The sequence below is a fragment of the Pristiophorus japonicus genome, unplaced genomic scaffold (genome assembly GCF_044704955.1).
Source record: "Pristiophorus japonicus isolate sPriJap1 unplaced genomic scaffold, sPriJap1.hap1 HAP1_SCAFFOLD_282, whole genome shotgun sequence".
NCBI lineage: Eukaryota > Metazoa > Chordata > Chondrichthyes > Pristiophoridae > Pristiophorus > Pristiophorus japonicus.
Genome location: NW_027252582.1, coordinates 110,560 through 133,012, shown reverse-complemented (window position 1 = coordinate 133,012; position 22,453 = coordinate 110,560). Strand labels below are relative to the sequence as shown.

Sequence of the window (22,453 nt, the reverse complement as noted above, 5' to 3'; positions counted from 1 at the left end):
AAGAAGGTAACTTTGAAGGTATGAGGCATGAATTGGCTAAGATAGATTGGCTAATGATACTTCAAGGATTGACTGTGGATGGGCAATGGCAGACATTTAGTGACCGCATGGATGAATTACAACAATTGTACATTCCTGTCTGGCGTAAAAATAAAAAAGGGAAGGTGGCTCAACCGTGGCTATCTAGGGAAATCAAGGATAGTATTAAAGCCAAGGAAATGGCATACATATTGGCCAGAAATAGCAGCGAACCTGGGGACTGGGAGAAATTTAGAACTCAGCAGAGGAGGACAAAGGGTTTGATTAGGGCAGGGAAAATGGAGTACGAGAAGAAGCTTGCAGGGAACATTAAGGCGGATTGCAAAAGTTTCAATAGGTATGTAAAGAGAAAAAGGTTAGTAAAGACAAACGTAGGTCCCCTGCAGTCAGAATCAGGGGAAGTCATAACGGGGAACAAAGAAATGGCAGACCAATTGAACAAGTACTTTGGATCAGTATTCACTAAGGAGGACACAAACAACCTTCCGGATATAAAAGTGGTCAGAGGGTCTATTAAGGAGGAGGAACTGAGGGAAATCTTTATTAGTCGGGAAATTGTATTGGGGAAATTGATGGGATTGAAGGCCGATAAATCCCCAGGGCCTGATGGATTTCATCTCAGAGTACTTAAGGAGGTGGCCTTGGAAATAGCGGATGCATTGACAGTCATTTTCCAACATTCCATTGACTCTGGATCAGTTCCTATCGAGTGGAGGGTAGCCAATGTAACCCCAGTTTTTAAAAAAGAAGGGAGAGAGAAAGCAGGGAATTATAGACCGGTCAGCCTGACCTCAGTAGTGGGTAAAATGATGGAATCAATTGTTAAGGATGTCATAGCAGCGCATTTGGAAAATGGTGACATGATAGGTTCAAGTCAGCATGTATTTGTGAAAGGGAGATCATGCTTGACAAATCTTCTGGAATTTTTTGAGGATGTTTCCAATAAAGTGGACAAAGGAGTACCAGTTGATGTGGTATATTTGGACTTTCAGAAGGCTTTCGACAAGATCCCACACAGGAGATTAATGTGCAAAATTAAAGCACATTGGATTGGTTATGTGTGCTGACGTGGATTGAGAACTGGTTGTCAGACAGGAAGCAAAGAGTAGGAGTAAATGGGTACTTTTCGGAATGGCAGGCAGTGACTAGTGGGGTACCGCAGGGTTCTGTGCTGGGGCCCCAGCTGTTTACATTGTACATTAATGATTTAGATGAGGGGATTAAATGTAGTATCTCCAAATTTGCGGATGATACTAAGTTGGGTGGCAGTGTGAGCTGCGAAGAGGATGCTATGAGGCTACAGAGTGACTTGGATAGGTTAGGTGAGTGGGCAAATGCGTGGCAGATGAAGTATAATGTGGATAAATGTGAGGTTATCCACTTTGGTGGTAAAAACAGAGAGACAGACTATTATCTGAATGGTGACAGATTAGGAAAAGGGCAGGTGCAAAGAGACCTGGGTGTCATGGTACATCAGTCATTGAAGGTTGGCATGCAGGTACAGCAGGCGGTTAAGAAAGCAAATGGCATGTTGGCCTTCATAGCGAGGGGATTTGAATACAGGGGCAGGGAGGTGTTGCTACAGTTGTACAGGGCCTTGGTGAGGCCACACCTGGATTATTGTGTACAGTTTTGGTCTCCTAACTTGAGGAAGGACATTCTTGCTATTGAGGGAGTGCAGCGAAGATTCGCCATACTGATTCCCGGGATGGTGGGACTGACCTATCAAGAAAGACTGGATCAACTGGGCTTGTATTCACTGGAGTTCAGAAGAGTGAGAGGGGACCTCATAGAAACGTTTAAGATTCTGACAGGGTTAGACAGGTTGGATGCAGGAAGAATGTTCCCAATGTTGGGGAAGTCCAGAACCAGGGGTCACAGTCTAAGGATAAGGGGTAAGCCATTTAGGACCGAGATAAGGAGAAACTTCTTCACCCAGAGAGTGGTGAACCTGTGGAATTCTCTACCACAGGAAGTAGTTGAGGCCAATTCACTAAATATATTCAAAAGGGAGTTAGATGAAGTCCTTTCTACTCGGGGGATCAAGGGGTATGGCGTGAAAGCAGGAAGTGGGTACTGAAGTTTCATGTTCAGCCATGAACTCATTGAATGGCGGTGCAGGCTAGAAGGGCTGAATGGCCTGCTCCTGCATCTATTTTCTATGTTTCTATGTTTCTATGAATATACACATGCGAGCGCCTCCTTTTCTATCATCCCGTAGCCCCTTTCTGCCTGGGACAGACTTCTGGAGGCATAAGCTACCGGCTGTAACTGACACTTGACATTGACATGCTGCAACACACACCCGACACCATAGGACGACGCATCGCACGTTAACACAAGTTTCTTACATGGGTCATATCGCGTTAACAGATTGTTGGAACATAACAAATTGTGTTCTCTATTAAAAGCCCTTTCCTGGCTGTCCCCCCAGACCCATTCGCGACCTTTGCTTAGGAGCACGTGTAGCGGCTCTAGCAGCGTGCTCAATTTTGGAAGAAAGTTACCAAATAGTTCGGGAGCCCCAGGAACAAACGCAGCTCCGTCGTGTTACGGGGTCTGGGTGCTCTCTGGATCGCTTCCGTCTTGGACGCAGTCGGGCTCATCCCGTCTACTCCTACCCTCATCATCATGAATTCTACCTCTGGAGCGAGGAAGATGCACTTCGCCTTTTTCAGTCGCAGCCCTACCCGGTCCAGTCTGCGTAGCACCTCCTCCAGGTTGTGGAGGTGTTCTTCAGTATCGTAACCCGTGATGAGGATGTCGTCCTGAAAAACCACCGTCCCTGGAATCGACTTGAGGAGGCTTTCCATATTTCGTTGGAAGATCGCGGCGGCCGAGCGAATCCCGAACGGACATCTGTTGTACTCAAACAACCACTTGTGTGTCGTGATGGTGGTCAGCTTCTTCAACTCTCTTGCCAGCTCCTGGGTCATGTAAGCTGAGGTCACGTCCAATTTTGAAAAAAGTTTGTCACCGGATAGCATCGCAAAGAGGTCCTCCGCTCTCGGTAGCGGGTACTGGTCTTGGAGTGACACCCGATTGATGGTGGCCTTGTAATCACCATATATCCTGACCGACCGTACAATCGGGCTCGCCCAGTCACTGAATTCGACTGGCAAAATTAGACCTTCCCTCAGCAGGCGGTTCAATTCGCCTTCTATGTTTTCACGCATCACGTACGGCACCGCTCTGGCATTGTGGTGTCGTGGCCTGGCTTCCGGGTTTATGTGAATCACTACCTTGGCCCCCATGAAAGTGCCAATGCCGGGTTGAAATAATGAGTCAAATTTGTGCAGGGTCTGTGAGCATGAAACTCGCTCCACAGACGAAATAGCATTAACATTGCCCCATTTCCAGTTCATGACAGCAAGCCAACTCCTCCCCAGTAGTGGGAGACCGTCCCCCGGGACATCGAAACATAGAAACATAGAAAATAGGTGCAGGAATAGGCCATTCGGCCCTTCTAGCCTGTACCGCCATTCAATGAGTTCATGGCTGAACATTCAACTTCAGTACCCCATTCCTGCTTTCTCGCCATACCCCTTGATCCCCCTAGTCGTAAGGACCTCATCTACCTCCTTTTTGAATATATTTAGTGAATTGGCCTCAACAACTTTCTGTGGTAGTGAATTCCACAGGTTCACCACTCTCTGGGTGAAGAAGTTCCTCCGCATCTCGGTACTAAATGGCTTACCCCTTATCCTTAGAGTGGCAGCCTCTTCTCCGAATCTTTGTGGGTCATGATTATCGTGGCGCTCCCAAGCACCGGAATGATCTCCTTGGTGTATGTCCGTAGCTGTACGTCAATCGGTGATAATTTTGGCCCTACTGGCCTTGGACGCCCGCAACTTTTCAAACTATTTGATACCCATCAGGGACTGGCTAGCCCCCGTGTCTAGCTCCATTGATACTGGGATGCCACTGAGGAGCACTTTCATCATTATCGGTGGCGTCCTGGTGTATGAACTGTATACATGCTCCACATGAACTCACTGAACTTCAGCTTCCAGCGATTTCCCCCAGCGTTCATTTCTGCAATTTCTGTAGGTATTTGTTCATCTCTGCAAACTCCGGCTGAGTTTGTGCCTCCATGCCTCCAACATGAGCTGTTGTTGAAAACAAAAGATCCCTTGCTAGTCAATCGTCCCTGACTACCCCTGTGACTGTCCTTGAGTGTGCCATTAACAGGTGTTGATGGCACCATTACTGGCCACATTGTCCCTTGCAATGGTGTGAATCGCCGTTCTGCTTGCCATTATCTCTGTCGAACCCCACACTCTGGGTTCGACTACATGTTGGGGCATGCCCAATTGCCCTTGTCTGCCTGGACAACTGTGCGCTGCTTCAACAATGTTGATTCTCTGTCCCAACCATTCCTTAACACAGTATCTCTCGTCTATTCTGCTAGCGGCCATGCTCACGTGGTTTAAATCCCAGTTTCTCGTCGCCATTGATACATCCTTACTATACAGTATAAATGCACACGAGGCCCATGCTTGAGAGAAGGTCAGTCTGTGGCCTGTCCTTTATTCCTTAGCACTCAAGTGATGAAAGTGGGTGGAGCTTCCACTTTTATACCTGAAGGTCCAGGTTAGAAGTGTCTCCCACAAGTTCACCACCTAGTGGTCATTGTTCTCACAGTGTACAACTGAGGTCAGATTATATATGGGTTACAATGTTGGTTGAATACATGACAATAAGCACTTAAAGTTTTAAACCATTCTCCTAAAATACAGTGTGTAAACGAGATAGGGATAAAAGTTCATCACATGTAAAGAGAAAATTAATGATTGAAGCTCGTAAAAGATCCTCTCGGAATAAGTGATCACAGTATGGTTGAATTTGTAATACAGATTGAGGGTGAGGAAGTAGTGTCTCAAACGAGCGTACTATGCTTAAACAAAGGGGATTACAGTGGGATGAGGACAGAGTTGGCTAAAGTAGACTGGAAACACAGACCAAACGGTGGCACAATTGAGGAACAGTGGAGGACTTTTAAGGAGCTCTTTCATAGTGCACAACAAAAATATATTCCAGTGAAAAAGAAGGGCAATAAGAGAAGGGATAACCAGCCGTGGATAACCAAGGAAATAAAGGATAGTATCAAATTAAAACCAATGCGTATAAGATGGCCAATGTTAATGGGAAATAGAAGATTGGGAAAATTTTAAACGACAGCAAAGAATGACTAAGAAAGCAATAAAGAAAGGAAAGATAGATTAAGAAGATAAACTTGTGCAAAGCATAAAAACGGATAGTTAAAGCTTTTACCGATATATAAAACGGAAAAGAGTGACTAAAGTAAATGTTGGTCCCTTAGAAGATGAGAAGGGGGATTAAATAATGGGAAATGTGGAAATAGCTGAGACCTTAAACAATTATTTTGCTTCCGTCTTCCCAATGGAAGACACAGAAACCATGCCAGAAATTGCAGGTCACAGGAATGTGGGAAGAGAGGACCTTGAAACAAACACTATCACTAGCGGGGTAGTGCTGGACAGGCTAATGGGACTCAAGGTAGACAAGTCCCCTGGTCCTGATGAAATGCCAGGGTATTAAAAGAGATGGCGGAAGTTATAGCAGATGCATTCGTTATAATCTACCAAAATTCTCTGGACTCTGGGAAGGTACCAGCGGATTGGAAAGCAGCTAATGTAATGCCTCTGTTTAAAAAAGGGGGCAGACAAAAGGCAGGTAACTATCGGCTGGTTAGTTTAACATCTGTAGTAGGGAAAATGCTTGAAACTATCATTCAGGAAGAAATAGCGGGACATCAAGATAGGAATAGTGCAATCAAGCAGACGCAGCATGGATTCATGAAGGGGAATCATGTTTAACTAATTTACTGGAATTCTTTGAGGATATAACGAGCATGTTGGATAGAGGTGTACCAATGGATGTGGTGTATTTAGATTTTCAAAAGGCATTCGATAAGGTACCGCACAAAAGGTTACTGCAGAAGATAAATGTACGTGGAGTCAGTGGAAATGTATTAGCATGGATCGAGAATTGGCTGGCGAACAGAAAGCAGAGAGATGGGATAAATGGGCCCTTTTCGGGTTGGAAATCGGTGGTTAGTGGTGTGCCACAGGGATTGGTGCTGGGACCACAACTGTTTACAATATACATAGATGACCTGGAAGAGGGGACAGAGTGTAGTGCAACAAAATTTGCAGATGACACAAAGATTAGTGGGAAAGCAGGTTGTGTAGAGGACACAGAGAGGCTGCAAAGAGATTTAGATAGGTTAAATGAATGGGCTAAGGTTTGACAGATGGAATACAATGTAGGAAAGTGTGAAGTCATCCACCTTGGGAAAAAAAACAGGAAAAAGGGAATATTATTTCAATGGGGAGAAATTGCAACATGCTGCAGTGCAGAGGGACCTGGGTATCCTTGTGCATGAATCCCAAAAAGTTAGTTTGCAGGTGCAACAGGTAATCAGGAAGGCGAATGGAATGGTGGCCTTCATTGCGAGAGGCATGGAGTACAAAAGCAGGGAGGTCCTGCTGCAACTGTATAGGGTATTGGTGATGCCGCACCTGGAGTACTGCGTGCAGTTTTGGTCACCTTACTTAAGGAAGGATATACTAGCTTTGGAGGGGGTACAGAGACAATTCACTCGGCTGATTCCGGAGATGAGGGAGTTACCTTATGATGATAGATTGAGTAGACTGGGTCATTGGAGTTCAGAAGGATGAGGGGTGATCTTGTAGAAACATTTAAAATAATGAAAGGGATAGACAAGATAGAGGCAGAGAGATTGTTTCCACTGGTCGGGGAGACTAGAACTAGGGGGCACAGACTCAAAATACGGGGGAGCCAAGTTGAGAAAGAATTCCTTCTCCCAGAGCGTTGTGAATCTGTGGAATTCTCTGCCCAAGAAAGCAGTTGAGGCTAGCGCATTGAATGTATTCAAGTCACAGATAGATAGATTTTTAACCAATAAGGAAATTAAGGGTTATGAGGAGCGGGCGGATAAGTGGAGCTGAGTCCACGGCCAGATCAGCCATGATCTTGTTGAATGGCGGAGCAGGCTCGAGGGGCTAGATGGCCGACTCCTGTACCTAATTTTTATGTTCTTATGTTCTTATGTACCACTATCCCTCAGTAACCATATTATCATTTCTTTAATTCTGCAAAAGAAAGTTATCGGTTCATTGAACATGATTAAGTTAATTCATTTTTTCGCATGTTGACATTTATTTAGGGCTATTCGTTTGAAAACTGTGTTGTAAATATTATCTCCCTGACCAAGAATCGAACCTGTGTTGTAGTGGTACAAGGGGTGGATTCAGTGAATTATTGGAATGTGATCGCAAGTGGCATTTAGTGTAGTGTATGTAGGCACCTTTCGTAATGACTCCACGAGGCAGGGTATGATACTTAACTCTGTAGACATGTAGTCCTTTATTTGAAGCTCCTCGAGTGAGGACACCAAGCTGTGAGCTCCTTTATATACTGGGTTGCAGGTAACCTTTCGGTCTCAAGCAGCAGCATCCTCTGGTGCAGGTAAGGTGTGCACAGTGTGAGAGTACATTCAGTGTTGCATAGCAGTGTTACAGATGTCACACAATAAACAGGCATGCATATACAACAGTTACAATCTTTTTCGGTGTGAATCAAGTGAACTGAAAATGACAATAATGTCATGAACTATAATGATGCAGCAGTAAAACGGTATATCGGTCCCTGGTTGTGGAATGGTAAGGATTCCATGCTCTCAACGTTGTGTCCTGGGTTCAATTCCCACGCTGGGAAGTTGTACTTTTAATTCAAAACCTTATAAAAAAAGAGTTCATTTCTTTTACAGATCTACATGCAAATCATGCATAAAAATAAGAATCATTGACTTGAACATCATTAATTAATACATAAATTATTTTGTAAATCTTTTACCATTTATTTTGCCATGAGCATGTGAGGAACTTTTATTCCGATCTATTTGGGTTTAATTGTGGTACAAATGACGAACCTGGGGCTGGGTTCAGGAAAGGTTTACGCAGTGTAGTCGTTATCATGTTCACCTCCCACATGAAATGTCCCTGGTTTGAGCCTGGGCGCGTGCTTTATTTTAGAATATATTTGCTGTGAAATACATTGAATAAAAGTAGCCCCAGGTTCCGTGTCTTATGAGCAATGAACATTTTAAACCAATCTCCTAAAATACAGCGTGAGTAAAGTCAGATTTATGGATTGAGTCGGCACAACTAGAGGTTTCTGATCCAGAAGATTCGGGGGGTGCGTTAATTTGGGAGTTTGACGACTTTGAAAGGAACATTTTGGACTTCTGCAGCTTCGGTCAGAGAAATGTTTGTGAAAAGAGTTTTTCACAGAAAGGGATTCAGAATTACACCTTCTGGCTTAACACTTCTCTCTGGGCACGAAGTTCAGCAGTGGTTTCTGTAGTGTAGTGGTTATCACGTTCGTCTCACGCACGAAAGGGCCCAGGTTCGCAGCCGGGCAGAAACATCATTTTAAAATATATTTGCTGTGAAATAAATTGAAAAAAGTACCCCACGTTCCTGTCTTCTGAGCAATGAACATTTTAAACCAATTCCAAAAATTCAGAGTGTGTTCAGTCAGATAGGGTGTAAAATATCATCTATGATGAAAGCTCCTGAAATTATTACAGTTCAATTATTGAAGTGTTGACTGTAAGTCTGCAAAACAATCCGGGTGAGAATATTGGCCCAAAAATTGCGGTTGGAGGCTTCCCGCGGGCAATTCCTTTCCGAGCGGTGATGTTTTAATCACCCCACCTCCCACAGAGTTTAATTAATTGCATGTAATTATTTGAAAAAAGTTTTAATTAAAAAGTTACTTTCCGAACTCGGGCTCCCTCTGTGAATGCCTAACCACTAAACGATTTAATTCCAGACTTCATATTTTCTTTGCTGATTCACAATAACCAGACCTATGCTCCAAAATCTGTCTCACCGTTTTCCCGATGTCAGTCAGAGAAGCACATGGGACTTTGCTTTTTCGACCTGTCTTCTGAAGCGCCGAATGGACGTATAAGGTGCAAGACATCCAAGACCAGGGTGTCAGTCAGCTAAAGCTTCAGATAGCTCCAACCGGGATGGAACTTGTCCAGTCTCAGTTGTACTTTTCCCAAATAAATGAGAGGAACATTCATTGTGGATGTGTGGAAGCATTCTTGTCCCGCACACTGCAGACACTTCCATGTCACCACCAACCAGCTCTCCCACAACCGGTGTGATCTACCTTCCAGCCTTCCGGTGCCTTGTCTGTGACGAAGTATTCTGATTGTCCCGAAGCCGGTATTAGGTTTTAATTCCTTTTCAGCTCCTGACTGCGAATATTCCTGTGATTAAACGGGAACTAAATGCTTACAGGGAGAGTTGGATTCAGCGATTCTTTGCTTGGTGAAATTTCAAAGATTGAAAGCGACGCACATCAACCCCAAACCTCGTCACCGACTCGCTAACCACTACACGCTGCTCCCGTGAGATGGAAGTCCAGTTGCTGTTTCAAGTCTGAATGCAGGAACAAGCGGAACTCATTCAAAGAAAGTCCAAGTCCCTGAGGCACCTGATATTTGCACCAAACTCCTTCGCAAAGAGTTGAGGTTCGTGTGGGGTGATTTGGGCACATCTTTCCCCACACTACAACACTTCAAACATAACTCAACGGCTGTAAAGCGCTTTCTCTCTTCCTCTTGTCTGTATCCCTGTGCTTTTATTTCTCTATTTATTCCCCCTGTCTCAGTTTCTAGTGTTTAAAAGGGAACAAAAGATGAAATGGGTGCCACTGTGGAACAATTTCTCTCGCTCAAAGTTAGATGCACCACCGTTACGCCATGAGGTCTCGGCAGCTAGCCGTTGATATTCAGGTCCATATATAAATATATATTTTTCTATTCATACAAATTATCGAAGCTGTTCCCTGGTCGCGTGGTTAAGATCTCGAGCATTAAATCTCTTTCCATTCTCAATCAGTTCATCCCAGAAACATAATTGATGTGTGTGAGAGGATTAATGATTGCTGTAATCGCCGTTAATAACCCTACTACTATCTGTTACAGAACGAGCTTACACACTCTCCCGCTTCTCCTGCCCTTTGCTGGACACGTGTTCGAGGTTTAATTTTACAAACTGGGTGTGTTCGCTGATAACGGGGAGACGGTAGGATGTGGAAGTGAACACGGTGGCTGGGTGATCTGTGACATTTCTGTAAAGGCAGCGGAGAAGAAGGATTGAGAGCTTTGAGTGTGGGACAGAAGTTGTTTAAGGTGAGCCAACACTTTCCCGATCAGCACAGAGGGAGCTCACAGGTCAGCTCCCCTCTGTTGGGGCTACTGTCCCAGAGGTTTCCTTACTGTAGTGGTTGACACGTTTGCTTTATATGTGTACGATCACTGGTTTGATCCCAAGTGCGAAGTTTATGTTTAAACTTGCTGTGGATGAACAATCAGAGCCGAGTTTCGTCTCCTGGCAAATACTGCCTGATATGGTGAGATTTCCAGCATTTGCAGTATTTATTGATTAAAGTATCAACTCTCCCTCAGTTAGCATTTCTTTCATTGTGCAAAAGAAGGTGTTGGGTTAATTAATTATGCTTTCCCGTGAAAGCAACACAAAAGTTTAACGAATAAACATATGGTGACTGGCAGGTGAGCGCTGCTTCTGACACCCGGTGGGAATGGGCGGGGATTTGAAAGCCCCTTTTATTGCAGAACCTTCAGATAGACGAACATCTCAGACTCACTGTTTCGGCCTCGTGGTGCAGCGGTGGTGTGTCTGCCTCTTGATCAGAAAGTTGCGTGTTCAAATCATGTTGAGGTCTCTGTTCTTTTGGGCAATTCCAGAATTAATATTTTCTTTGCTGTTTCACAATACCCAGACCCTTCCTCCAAGGTCTGTCTCACTGTTTACCCGGTGTCAGGCAGAGATACGCCTGCTGTCCTCATTTACTTCATGTGACAGGACACAAACGTTCAAAATCAAACTGCAGGTGGCCACACATAATATTGAGCTGTCAGGATGGCCGAGCGGTCTAAGTTGCTGCATTCAGGTTGCAGTCTGCTTTGAAAGCGTTGGTTCCGTAGTGTAGTGGTCATCACATTCGCTTAACACGCAAAAGGTTCCTGTTTCAAAACCAGCTGAAAACGTGTTCAATTAAATATGAGAAGCATTGAATAACGTGCATTTCTTGTTCAGTACAAACAAAGCACAATGTCTCCCAGCCCTGCTACATTTGCTGAATACTCTGTACAGTTTGGTACACATTCAAACTCTACAGTTTCCAACCCTGACGGTGCAGAAAGCCCCTCTCAAATCTGCACATTCCGGCTGCTTTCAGTTGAGTTGTGAGAGATTATTGACGGATCCTGCAGCTGTGAAAAGGAATGATGTGTTGGAGGGGTCATCACACAAGGCAATGTGGGTTGAATTAAAGAACTAAAAAGGGGCGATCAAACTCCTGGGAGTGCACATAAGACCCCCGGGCAGTTAGAGGGAGATAGAAAAACAAATATATGGGCAGATTGTTGAGAATTGCAAAACCAAAAGAGCTGTAATCGTGGAGGATTTCAATGACCCGAATATTAACTGGGAAAATTATAATGTGAATGGTACAGATGGTGGAGAATTCCTAAAATGCATTCAGGAGAACTTCTTTATCCAGTATGTCACAAGCCCATCAAGGGAGAGGCGGTTCTGGACTGGGTCTTGTGATCGAAGAGGGGCAGGTAGAAGGGGTATCAGTGGGAGAGCATTTTGGTGCGAGTGATCATACTCAGTAAGGTTTAGGGTAGTTATAGAAAAGGACAAAGGGGACCAGGAATAAAAGTTCTCATTTGGGGTAAAGCCAATTTTGCTGAGCTGAGATGGAATTTGGCCAAAGTGGACTGAGAACGGGTACTTGCTGGTAAATCAGTGTCAGAGCAGTGGGAGGCATTCAAGGAGGAGCTCCTGAGGGTAGAGAACAAGTATGTTCCCTTAAAACAAAGGTGGCACAAACAAATCTAGAGGTCCCGGGATGTCAGGGGACATACAGGGAAAGTTAACGAAAAAAGGGAAGCTTATGACAGATACCGATAACTCAATGCTGCAGAAACTCTAGAGGTGCAGAGGTGCAATTAAAAAATATATCAGGAAAGCAAAGAGAGAGCATGAGAGAATGTTGGCAATTAAATCTGGGAAAACCCAAAGATGTTTCATAAATACTTTCAGAGCACGATGATAACTAGAGAAAGAGTGGAGCCTATTAGAGTCCATAAAGGGAATCTGTACACGGAGGCGGAAGACGTGGGTAGGATTCTTTATGAATACTTTGCATCAGTTTTCACAAAAGTGAGGGGCGATGTGGACTTTGCAATGAGGTTGGAGAAGTGTGAAATATTAGATGAAATTAACATCGTGAGAGAGGAAGTATTGGTGGCTTAGCAGCTTTGAAAGTGGATAAATCCCAGGCCCGGATGAAATTATCCCAGGCTGATAAGAGCAGCAAAAGAGCAAATAGTAGAGGCTCTGACCACCATTGTCCAATCCTCACTGGCAACAGGTGCGGGGCCAATGGATTGGAGCACTGCTAACGTTGTACCTTTGTTTAAAGAGGGAGAAAGGGATTGAGTAAATACAGGCTGGCCAGCCGAACATTTTACAATTATTTGTAAAATGCCTGAGGGCAGGATAAATCTTCATTTGAAAAGACATGGATTAATCAAGGATGGTCAACATGAATTTTGCAAGGGAAGGTCGTTTCTGACTAAGTTGATTGCATTTTTCGAGGAGGTAACCAGGTGGGTTGATGAGGGCAGTGGTATGATGTAATGTATATGCCCTTTTGCAAAGCTTTTGATAAGGTCGCACTTGGCAGACTGGTTACGAATGTAAAAGCCCATGGGATTCAAGGGCAAAGTGGCAAGTTGGGTCCAAAATTTGTTCAGAGGCAGGAATCAAAGCGTAATGATTGATGGGTGATTTTGTGATCCAGTGGGGTTCCGCAGGGCTCAGTGCTGGGTCCCTTGCTTTTTGTGGTATACATCAATGACTTGGACTGAAATGTTGAGGGTATGAGTAAGAAGTTTGCAGATGACACTAAAACAGGCTGAGTGGTTGATAATGAAGAAGAAAGTGGCGGACTACAGCAAGATATCAATGGACGTCTCAAGGCGCTTTGCAGCCAATGAAGTACTTTTTGAAGTGCGGTCACTCTTGTAGTGTGGGAGACACAGCCGCCAATTTGCACACGGCAGGCCCCTATAGGCAGCAGTGTGATGATGACCAGATCATCTGTCTCTGTGATGTTGATTGAGGGATAAATATTGACCAGGACACGAATCCTGGCCACATTGATCCTCCCACCACTTCACACTGTTCTCCGAGGGACCAGCGCGATGATACTAAAACAACAAGCGAAGTTGGTAAGCTATCCATGCAGTCCATCGGAATCCAGCCACACCACCTTCTACCAGGGGTAACATCTCTCCATGGATTCTGGAATCTGGATCAACAAACCATAATCCCATCTTAGAAGGAATTCCGGGAGGTGCTTCAAGCTTTATTCCATATATGTTAACAGTTTTCAGGTATTTAAACAAATACCGACGTTTTTGAGATGTGCGTCTGGGTGACGTCATCAAAACCCTGGTCGTCATTTTGGAGCGTGAGCAGGAACATCGGCAGGGCCCAGGTACAGAGGAGTGGGAAAGTCGGGGCGGATGAGCGGTGAGTGTTTGTGGCAAGATGCGGTGAATGTTTATGGTGGAGGAGCGGCGACAGATCGTGGAGGAGGTGCGACAGATGAGGGTACGGGGCCCAGAAGAGCCGAGGGCCCAGGGACAGCACGGGCCCAGCCCACACTGCGATATGTGAGCAGGCTCGGTCCGTGCAGCAGAGCTGGTATCCTGTCGTCTTGGTTAACCCTTTCCACTGGACCAAGACCCAGCTCTGTCAAGCCCGTGTGGTGGCTGATGTGCAACGGTCACCCCACGTTAAAAAAATCCACACAAAGGCATCTTCCACCCCCTCAATTGGATTCAGGACTGGGACATCGGGTCCTTCATCGAAACACCTGTGAACTCATCAAAGCAAATCGTCCTCGATCGAGGGACCGCCTATGATGATGATGATCAATGTACTGGTCAGGTGGGCAGAACTGTGGCAAATGGAATTTAATCCGGATAAGTGTGAGGTAATGCATTTGGGGAGGTTTAACAAGGCAAGGGAATATACATTAAATGGTACGACAATGAAAAGTGTAGAGGAATAAAGGGACCTTGGAGTGCAGGTCCGCAGATCCCTGAAGGTAGCAGGCCAGGTAGTTACTGTGGTTAAGAAGGCATATGGAATACTTGCCTTTATTAGTCAAGGCATGGAGTACAAGAGCAAGGAGGTTATGCTTGAACTGTACAAAACACTGGCGACACCACAGCTGGAGTACTGCGTGCAGTTCTGGTCACCACATTACAGGAAAGATGTGATTTCCCTGGAAAGGGTGCAGAGGAGATTAACTCGAATGTTGCCTGGTCTGGAGAATTTTGGCTATGAGGATAGTTTGGAGATGCTGAGTCTGTTTTCTTTGCAACAGAGGCTTCTGAGCGGAGACCTGATTGAGGTGTATAAAATTGAGGGGCCTGGATAGAATGGATAGGAAGGTCCTGTTTCTCTTGGTAGAGGGGTCAACAACCAGGGGGCGTAGAATTAAAGTAATTGGGGGAGGTTTAGAGGAGATATGAGGGGACATTTCATCACCCAGAGGGTGGTGGGGGTCTGGAACTCAATGCCTGAAAGGTTGGTAGAGGGAGGGACCCTCACCACATTTAAAAGATACGTGGATGTGCACTTAAAGTGTCGCAACCTACAGAGCTCTGGACTGAGAGCTGGAAAGTGGGATTAGGCTGGATAGCTCTTGGTCAGCCGGCGCGGACACGATGGGCCGAAATGGCCTTACTCTGTGCTGAAACTTTCTGATTCTATGATTCTATTAATATAGATATATATAGATATATATAATATATACCATTATTGTAATTTTTCCTTGGTGGTCGAGTGGTTAAGATCCCGAGCACTAACCCTCTTTCTATTCTCAATCAGTTTATCGCATGAAAATAATTGAGGTCTGTGAGAGGATGAATAATTGCATACCTCGGGTGCCTATTATCAGCGAGGGCAGGCATCGACGACGAGGTTCAACACTGCCTCCAGTGCGCCAGTGCAGCCTTCGGCCGCCTGAGGAAGAGAGTGTTCGAAGATCAGGCCCTCAAACCTGCCACTAAGCTCATGGTCTACAGGGCTGCAGTGATACCCGTCCTCCTGCATGGCTCAGAGACGTGGACCTGATACAGTGGGCACTTCAAGTCACTGGAGAAATACCACCATTGATGTTTCTGCAAAATCCAGCAAATCCCCTGGGAAGACAGACGCACCAACGTTAGCGTCCTCAATCAGGCCAACATCCCCCGCATCGAAGCACTGACCACACTCGACCATCTCCATTGCGGGGGCCACATTGTTTGCATGCCTGACACAAGACTCCAAAAGCAAGCACTCTACTCGGAACTCCGACACGGCAAGCGAGCCCCAGGTGAGCAGGGGAAACGTTTCAAGGACCCTGAAAGCCACTTCATAAAATGCAACATCCCCACCAACAGCTGAGAGTCCCTGGATAAAGACCACTCTAAGTGGAGGAAGAGCATCTGGAGGATGCTGAGCACCTCGAGTCTCATCGCCGAGAGCATGCCGAACATATGCACAGACATCGGAAGGAGCGTGTGGCAAACCAGTCCCACCGACCTTTCCTTCAACCACGGTCTGTCCCACCTGTGACAGAGACTGTAATTCCTGTATTGGACGGTTCAGTCACCTGAGAACTCACTTTTAGAGTGGAAGCAAGTCTTCCTCGATTTCGAGGGATTGCCTATGATGATGATGAATTGCTGTAATCACCGTTAATAACCCCATTACTTTCTATTACACACTGAGTTTACAAACTCTCTGGCTTCTCCTGCCCTTTGCGGGAAACTTGTTCCGGTTGTAACTTTACAAATTGGGTGAGTTCGGGGCCCCTTATTCTAAGATTATTCCCCTTAGTTCTCGTCTCCCCTATCAGTGGAAACATCCTCCTTGTCAAGCCCCCTCATAATATTTTTCATTTTGATCAGATCACCACCCATTCTTCTGAATTACAATGAGTAGAGGCCCAATCTACACAACCTTTCCTCATAAGTCAACCACTTCATCTCCAGAATCAACCGAGTGAACCTTCTCTCAACTGCCTCCAGAGCAAGTATATCCTTTCGTAAATATGGAAAACAAAACTGCATGCAGTATTCCAGGTGTGACCTCACCAATACCCTGTATAACTGTAGCAAGATTTCCCTGCTTTTATACTCCATCCCTTTTGCAATAAAGGCCAAGATTCCATTGGCCTTCCTGATCACTTGCTGGTGATCTCGTTCGCTAGATATGAAGGCCAGCTTAACATTAGTCTTATTTGATTATTTTCTGTACCTGCCCATGACATTTACATAAAAACATGTTGACTCTGCCGAATCATGTTATAATTTTCGAAGTGCCCTGACACCACTTCCTTAACAATGGATTACAGCATTTTCCCGATGACTGATGTCAGGCTAACTGTCCTGTAGTTCCCGGTTTTCTCTCTCCCTCCTTTCTTGAATAGCAATATTACATTTTCTACCTTCCGATCCGCTGGGACTGTTGTAGAATCTGGACATCGTGGTGCAACGGTTACGGGTCCAACTCCCGATCAGGAGGCTGCGTGTTCAAATCAGTTATTTTAGCTGTTGTTCTTCCGGAATTAATATTGTGTTTGCTGTTTCACAATAACCAGACCCTTGCTCTAAAACCTGTCTCACTGTTTCCCCAGGGGCACGTTCATGTTACAATAAACATTCTGATTCAGATGCCTGAAGTACAGTGGGTAAAATGGGATATGGTTTAACAGTTAACATGCAAAACACAGAACCAATTATTCAATTATCGACTTTCCCTCAGTTAAAATTACTTTCACTGTGCAAAACAAGCTGATTGGTTAATTAATAAAGTTTGCCCGAGAAAGCGACATAAAATTTAACGATAATGATTCACCCAACAAGGGGCTCAAACCCACAATTCTGAAATTAAGAGCCTCATGCTGTATCTACTGAGCTAGCCAGGATTATGTAAATCACATGTCCCTGTCGGTGATTGCAGCCAGGCGCCTGTTGGTTTCGTCCCATTTCCCGGAGTTTCCCAATCATGTCTGTCTCTCTGGCTCTGTTCAATCTGTATGTGGCCACCTCCAGTTTGATTTTGAACAAATTCCTGTGTTTGTGTATTCAGTAAAAACAGGAAATGCTGGAAACACTTAGCAGGTCGGGCAGTATCTGTGGAGGTGGGGAAGTGGGAATAATCGATGGGTTTGTTTGTGGCTTTGATCTGTTGCTGGGAAGTGAGGCAGCGCTGCAGGATGCTTTTTTCCGAGGTGTAGCAGAGGTTTCCGTCGTGTAACGGTTAACACCTTCGCTGCACATGTGATAGATCCCCGGTTTGAGCACGGACAGAAACATTGTTTTGGAGAATATTTTTCTGTGGAATACATTTTTAAAAAGTAGTCCCAGATTCCTTTTATCATTAGCGATGAACATTTTAACTCACTCTCCTAAAATACAGTGTGTGTAAAATTAGATAGGGGATAAAACTTCGTCAATGATTAAAATTCCGAGTGGTTAAGATCCGGAATGCGCTGCCTGAAAGGGTGGCGGAGGCATAATTAATATTATCTTTCAAAATGGATTTGGATAAGTATCTGAAGGAAAAATATCTCAGGGGTACGGGTAAAGGCCGGAGAAGTGGGACTAGCTGAGAGTCGGCACGGGCTCGACAGGCCGAACGGACTACTTCCGTGCTGTAACCGTTCCATGATTCTATATTATGTTTAAACTTGCTGTGGATGAACAATCGGAGGCGAGCTTAGTCTCCTGGTAAAAACGTTGATGCTGTTTGACCATCTGAGATTTCCAGCATTTTCTGCTTTTATTTGCTATTTATTCTCCTGGCAAAAGGGTTCCCTTATTCCTTAATTGCTCTTTATTTCACTTCAATAAATAGATAACTTTCAGTGAGAGAAAATGGATCCACCGGGGACCTTTCGTGTGTGAGGCCAACGTGATATCCGCTACACTGCAGCCCATCAAAGGACGAGAAACCACTGAATATAAAGGATGAGCTCACAAATATCAGGTGCAGTGCAGTCTGGTCAATGTCAAACCCTCCTTTCTTCTTCAGCAGAGGCATGAACGGGAGTCAGACGTCACAAAGTTTAATTAAAGACACAAATAAAAGTAACACTTCCAAATCATTTCACTGTAAAATTCTTTCACTTTATTTCAAATCGTACTGTTGTAAGGGGTGGTTTGCAGGGGGTCAGCTTTCCCTTCTGACCTTATATGAGTGGTTCCGAATCGCTCCCACACCCTTGGTTCGAGACACTGGAATTATGAAGGGACTGTGACAGACTTAGACAGACAATCGGTTTCAAGGTAGGAAGCAGGTATGGCTTTATTGTGTTTAAAAAGATGTAAAAGGCACACCTTTAATAACACACACAGACCAATACATACTGAGGGGTACAACACACTGAATAAATTGTCAAATTACAGCCTGTGGGGAAAAGAATACAGCTTAAACTCTAAATGGGGCAAAAAGGAGAATGCAGATACATTTACACAAGTTATCCCAGCCTCCCTTCTCCCAATTCCCCTAACTAACGAAGTTATAGCTCTGGGGGGTTCAGGGGCTATGCTCACCAATTCTCTTTTTGTCAGTTTCACCTCCAGGGTTCGCCTTAGTTGTCCCTGGGGTTCGCCTTAGTTGTCCACGTTCTGTAGTCTGTAACCCTTTGGTAGCGTAGGACCAGCTTGTAGAGTGGAAAAATCTTCGGTTTTATCGGGTTGGTTCCGGTTGACTGTTGGGTTGGTCGCGATGGCCCGCAACTTTCCAATAGTCGTTTTGACAGCCTGTTTGCTGTTGTGGTGCTGTCCTTCTGGGTGTTAGAGGTTCCTTTCGCCCATGTTTCGGGATCTCACTGTTTGAGGCTGGTGTAGAACTTATGCAACGAGACTGCTGACTTAATAGTGTCTCTTGAAGCACACCTAACTGCCAGAACAGACTTCAATTATACTAAAAAAAGGCTTCTTTATCTTCCATTAAATCTAGCTCAGTTCTTTGTTTCGATTTTTCAGCCAGCTAACTGAAACTTGATTAAGTGGTTTTAATCTGGCGTTAATAGGCTTTTCGAAGTTGGTAAGCTCTCCATTATGCTAGTCTGGCCTGAGCCAGATATTTCTATGCCTGTTGAAAAGGTGTTGGAATATGTATGTGACATTTGGGTGCTCCGGGTGCAGTGATAAATGTTTCTTCCATCGTTGATTGTTTAAATGCTAATGTTTTCAAGGGGAAAGTTTCGAGGATATACAGTTCCCAGACAATTTGATTAGTTCCAATGTCCAAATTGGCCCTTTAGATATTGACCCCACCCCTTTTCTTGCAGACCCAACATACACCTTTCAAAAAATCCCAAATTCTATTAAAGTTTGTAGTTCCTTCCATGTGCACTTTAGGATTTCAAACTATCTGGTAGATAGTTCCAAATTAAATTCCCTTTCCTATGAGTCCACTGGGGTGGGGGTTTTCTCCATGAATGCACTACCTTTTATCCCCTGCAGGCCTCGTCTGCCCCTTTAAAATTCATTTGTGTCCCAATATTTTCCTTCCATTTTAAAAGTCCAGAAAGGGATTCTTCTCCTCTGCAGGGGAAAGGTACCTGGAATCTTTGTGAGATATTGGTAAATTCTACACTGTGTTGAATCTGAAAATGAGCAACGTGGGATTTTATCTTCACCACTGATTTCCTGCATTGTTTCACATTGCAACATTAAGTTGTGAAATTACTGGCAAAACTGAACCCCTGATTATTTCACGTCGGGGTCACATTGCTTTTGGATAATTACAAAATTAATATTTTCTTTGCTGTTTAGCAATCACCAGATCCTTGCTCCAAGGTCTGTCTCATTGTTTCCCCGGGGTCAGGTGGAGATAGGCCTGCTGCCCTCATTTATTTCATGTGACAGGACACAAAAGTTCAAAATCAACCTGCAGATGGCCACATACAGCATTAAATAGTCAGGATGGCCGAGCGGTCTCAGGTGTTGTGTCTAGTTTGCAATTTTTCTGGAAGCGTGGGTTCAAATCTCACTTCTTCATTATAGTCATTAAGCAAAATCCATTTGCTTGGCACCACGAACAGCTCCTTAAAAGTGGGATTCAGCAGTTCACCTGCTCGCTTAACATTTCCGTCTGACCTGGTGCTGAAAGTTGAGATGTTTCCGTAGTGTAGCGGTTAACACGTTCGCCTCACATGCGAAATCTCACCGGGTGGGAATATTTTCTGGAGCTTTCTCCTCATGCATGCTCAATGGCGAGATTGTTCTCCTGTGGAAGATCATAAGATCATCAACATGTAAGGATTAGGAGCAGGTAAAAATACATCTCCATATCCGACATCCCCCGTCCCGGATTTTTCCTTTTACCAATTATCTTATATCTGTGTCCTCTGGTTACCGACACTCCTGCCCATGGAAACAGTTTCCCCATAATTCTGAAAACCTCTATTAAATCTCCCCTTGACAGTGATTACTGTGGTTCAATGTGGGGAAGAGTCAGTTCATCCACTTTGCACCGAAGAATGATCGACCAGTGCATGATCTAAAAACATTATGTTAGAGAAGATTTTTTCTGTGAAATAGCCGGTCCTGTTAATTTTAACAAAAGTTGCACCGGGTTCCTGGAGTCATAAGTAATACGTCCTTACTGTACCGTATAAATGAACACGAGGCCAAAGCTTGAGAGAAGGTCAGTCTGTGGCCTGTCCTTTATTCCTTAGCACACAATGATGGAAGTGGGTGGAGCTTCCCCTTTTATACTTGAAGGTCCAGGTTAGGAGTGTCTCCCACAAGTTCACCACCTAGCGGTCATTGTTCTCACAGTGTACAACTTGTCAGATTTTTCAAAGGTCACACCTTTTAAAAATTCCAAATTCGATTAAAGTTCGTAGTTTCTTCCATGTGCACTTTAGGATTTCAAACTTTCTGGTAGATAGTTCCAAATTAAATTCCCTTTCCTATGAGTCCAAACACTGGTGGTGGGTGGGTGTCTCCATGAATGCACCTCCTTTTATCCCCTGCAGGCCTCGTCTGCCCCTTTAAAATTCATTTGTGTCCCAAAGTTTTCCTTCCATTTTAAAAGTCCAGAAAGGGATTCTTCTCCTCTGCAGGGGAAAGGTATCTGGAATATTTGCGAGATATTGAAAATTCTACATTCCCCCTTGTGATACCATATCACTTATGGTATCATTCTTCGAGCTGAGCAAAGTTCCTGACTCCCAAGAGACAACCTTCCCCGTAAATTAGCTAAACTAATACCCAAAATGCATTACATTTATGCAACATCACCATAGATGCATATTTTTCCCTTTACAGGTACAAACTTTTTACATTTATACCCTCCCAGCTTGGAGGGGGTTCAATCACTACAATTGCATTTCAGCACAGTTACATTTCATTTCAGTTACATTATATTCACCAGCATGTAGGCAACGTACAACCACATTACAGAAGGGAAAAAAACAGAGATTAAAACTAAACAACATCAATTGGTCTCCGGAGGTTTGTCCATCACCCGGTAATGTCTAGATCCTGCCCTTGAGAACTGCTCTCAGGCTGGCTGACACACAAGACAAACTAAACCTTAAAATGTAAAATGTTGCAGTCAGCTGCCTTAAACTAAAATTAGAGCTATGTACAACCGCCACCCGTCTGCTGGTGGCCTGGTTATTCCCTGTCAGGCCCATGCCTTGTGCGGCCTGATAGCCGCCTGGATGCTAGAGTTTCCCCGCAGCCGGTGAGCTGGAGACCCCTGTCTCTGGGACAGCTCGTGGCTACTCCTCCTGTGAGACCCTCGCCGCTGGAGGCGGCTGGCTGGTGGTCCCTACTCTGAGCGGCCTCTGTACTTCTGATCTTCGGCCTTTCCTGTCGGGCTGCCCTTCTCCTAGGGTAGAATTGCTGAGGTTCAGCTGCCGGTGACCACGGTATATTTGGCCGTGGTTTATGGAGGGTCCTTCTCAGGGCTTGGGTTACTGGGGGTGCGTCCGAATCCCAAACGATGGGTGGGATAGCCCCTCCAGTACTGCAATTCTCCGCCCCTATAGGCACGGTTTCTGAGCCTGCCACATTCCCTGTGGGCCCTCCACCATCGGGGGCGGTCAACGGAGGATCCCTGTCCTGAGGACAGTTCACACATCCCGGCTGCCCTCTGTGCTTGGCTGACCCTGGGTTGTACAGCTTGCACTGGTTGATGTGGAACCACTTAGTACGGCGGGGCAG

General features: G+C 44.9%; 1 non-coding gene across 1 annotated transcript; it reads left to right on the top strand.

Moving 5' to 3' along the window:
• The first annotated feature begins 8,441 nt into the window (after positions 1-8,441).
• trnav-cac (transfer RNA valine (anticodon CAC)) lies at positions 8,442-8,514 on the top strand. The gene has a single exon. It is a non-coding gene; the product is annotated as a tRNA-Val (tRNA).
• The last annotated feature ends 13,939 nt before the right edge of the window (positions 8,515-22,453 follow it).